This window comes from Mus pahari, chromosome 4 (assembly GCF_900095145.1).
Source record: "Mus pahari chromosome 4, PAHARI_EIJ_v1.1, whole genome shotgun sequence".
Lineage (NCBI taxonomy): Eukaryota > Metazoa > Chordata > Mammalia > Rodentia > Muridae > Mus > Mus pahari.
Window position 1 is genome coordinate 61,756,186 of NC_034593.1, and position 3,244 is coordinate 61,759,429.

General features: G+C 44.2%; 1 non-coding gene across 1 annotated transcript; it reads right to left on the reverse strand.

Moving 5' to 3' along the window:
• Nucleotides 1-2,840: 2,840 nt before the first annotated feature.
• LOC115063905 lies at nt 2,841-2,983 on the reverse strand. The gene has a single exon (XR_003843773.1). It is a non-coding gene; the product is annotated as a small nucleolar RNA SNORA48 (small nucleolar RNA).
• Nucleotides 2,984-3,244: the final 261 nt, after the last annotated feature.

The following is a 3,244-nucleotide window of genomic DNA, read 5'->3' on the forward strand; positions in this document are numbered from 1 at the left end:
CAAGGAACAGCAACGCTCAGCTCACTGTGGCCAAGTAGTGGAGCCATGAGGTGTCAGGGGTGTGTTAGGATAGAGGCCCATGAGACTGACCACTCCTGGTTTATGTGCACTGGAATCCAACTCTGGGCTTCAGGAGCACTAGGCACACACTCTACCAACTAGGCTATACCCCCAGTTCTCTCTCTCTCTCTTTCTTTCTTTCTTTCTTTCTTTCTTTCTTTCTTTCTTTCTTTCTTTCTTTCTTTCTTTCTTTCTTTCTTTCTTTCTTAGTATTTTAGAGCTAATAAACTACATGTGTGGATTTCAGTCATTTTCCATGATTCGACAGATAAAGAGAAGCTGATTATCTAACTTAAAGGCATCATTTGGGGGGGGGGCTGTGTCTATAAAAAGAACATATCAGAAACTCACTTTTGCACATGCCCAGAGATTGTTGTATAAACCAATGCATGATACCTCTTATGAAATAAAGGTTGTGTTTGTGAAATAAAAATTACAGGAGGACATTGTTTTGGGTTAAGTTGCTTTCTAGGACTCCGATAGACCAGGAGACTAAATATCAAAGTGGAGTCACTCATAATAAAGTTGGAAACCAATAATTTCAATTAAACAGTTTACTTGGCCATCTGAGAAAATAGGCCTCCAGGAAAACAGCCAGATTTCAATGGCAGGCCACATTCTCTTGACAAGATAACCAAATTTCTTCTGTTTTATCTTTTCATAGAAAAGGTAACCAGTTATTTTCCTATTGTAGGATAACCAGTTATTTTCCTGTTGTAGGGTAACCAATCAGTTACTTTCTTATTGTAGGGTATTTAATCAGTTACTTTCCTATTGTAAGGTAACTAATCAGTTAGTTTCCTATTGTAAGGTAACTAATCAGTTGCTTTCCTATAAGGTAACCAGTTATTTTTCTGTTGTAGGGTAACCAATCAGTTACTTTCTTATTGTAGGGTAACTAATCAGTTAGTTTCCTATTGTAAAGTAACCAATCAGTTACTTTCTTATTGAAGGGTTATTTTCCTATTGTCCCACTCCCTTTTTTTGCTTTACAAAGAAATAAATGACCTGTCTGCTTTTGTTCCATTGTTTGGTCCCTTTCCATTTATGAAACCAACTTCTCCTCAGCTTGTTGGAACACTTCTGATATTTTATGGAATCAAGTGTTTCCTGATTCTAGAATTGAAAACAAATCAATTTTGTACCTTGACATGCTTAACGTTTTGTAATGTGGCTTCAGTCATACAGACAAAGCTACATAAATACTTTGTTTTGGGTGGGATGGGAGTAGGGGTTGAAGCCAAGACCATGCACATTCAAGGAGGTTCTCAGCCACCCAACTACGTTTCCAGTCCCCATAGTTTAATTTCTCCAAGAAAAACACTCCCCTGGTGTTGTGATCACTTTTTCCTGGTTTTAGCATAGTGGCTTGTTTTATGACTTAGTGCATAGTCAGCTGAGAAAACAATGACCAGAAGTCCTCGCTGAAGGGCTGGCTCACATGCGCCCCCCTTGACCAAGGTCAGCACTATTGTGCTGCCCAGATGAGGTGCTGAATGCTGCAGCTGAGAAGGGTGGGGCCAGCTCTCCCACTCTTAAGACCCTGGGGCCAGATGGTCGGGGCAAGGAGGGCACGCCATCACCGCCACACCCATGCCACTTCTCGGCAAATGGTGGGGCCAGCTCTGCCATGCTCTCCCTCTCGGGGTGGCCTCACCTGCACCCCTACCACCACGACCAGCTCCACTGTGCTGCCTGGCTGAGGCACAGGGCCCACTCTCCCTAGAGATGCCACTGATGAGAGATGGGGCCAGCTCTCCATAGTGCCATATTCAGCACAGGGTGGAGAGAGTTATGCACGGCTCCTGGACATCTACATGTTCCCCTGTGGCTGGCCCCGACCAGGGACATCCCCATTTTCTCTAGTGGTGATATGAGCTACAGACATCGACACTGACCCCATATCCTAGCACAACCATGAACTTAGACTTAGCGTCAGTGTCAGCTCAAACTGGGACCTCATCATCAAGCTGACCACTCACAACAGGATATTCCTCTCTACCCTCAGGCTTCCTGTTCCGTCTCTCTTCATAATGCTCATGCTGTTCCACTCCTCTTTCTCTCCCATCTGACCACCACATATTTGCACATTGTAGTGGCTCCCACTACAGGTTGGATGTTGTAATGATTTTTTTAAAGTCTCAATTGGGGCTTTGATCATTCAATTCCCAGATAAAAGACACAGAGCTTTTATATTTATAATAAGGGCTAATCAGCACTAGAGCTGGGCATATATCTAACCTCTAGGCTATTTTGTCTACTTCCCTGCCAGTAACCCCGAGATATGGCTTGCCATATTCCATCTAGGCTGTTCTTATTCAGACTGGCCAGCCCTCGTAGCTAATTCTCACAATCATTTACCCCACGGCATCTTCTGTTCTCTTCCTCTTTCCCCATGGTCCTGCCTCGAATCCCAAGCCTGGGAACTGAAACCCCATCTACCTCTCTTCTGTCCAGCTGTTGCATCTTTGTTTAACCACTAGTTTAAATTAAAGATCAAGGTCATATAGCATCACTTGACGTTCTGAGGATTCTCGCATCCCTGAGGCAACCAGGGTCAGTATTTAGCCTTACAACACAGAGCAACAGACCACACCCCAATTGCTGGCAACTGGCTGGCAGGCCCCTGGGCAACATCCCCCATCTGTGCTGTGTGGTGCGGTGGTAAGCGGTGTCTATGGCCTTCCTGTGCCATGCTCTGGAGGTCAGGTCTGTGTGTGGCACGTTGGTCCACACGTCTCTGTCTGTCTTCCTTCTTCGGATTTGATTTGATTTGATTTTTATGAGTCCTAGGCATAAAACAGCTTTGGCCACCAAGCCAGCCATCAAGCTGGAGGAGCAAAGAACTGCCATCTGCTCTGCCCCTGACTGATAGAAGAACACCACCTCCAATAAGGTGTCTTTCTGCCCATTGCCAGGGGCGTTGCTGGTACTACTTAAACTATCGATGGTGGGTAGGTAGACAGATGGATTAAATTAGATAGACAGATGATAGACTTTTCTATTGGATTTCTTTCTCTGGAGAACACAGACTAATCAGAATCTATCCTATGCACAGAGTATTAGTACTATTCACATGTTGCTTCCTCCTCCTCCTGTTTTGTATAAATTACCTTTCTTAGATTCTACAATACTGTAAGTTGTCAGAGTCTACACAGTTAATATAGGACTTTGGGTTGAAGGA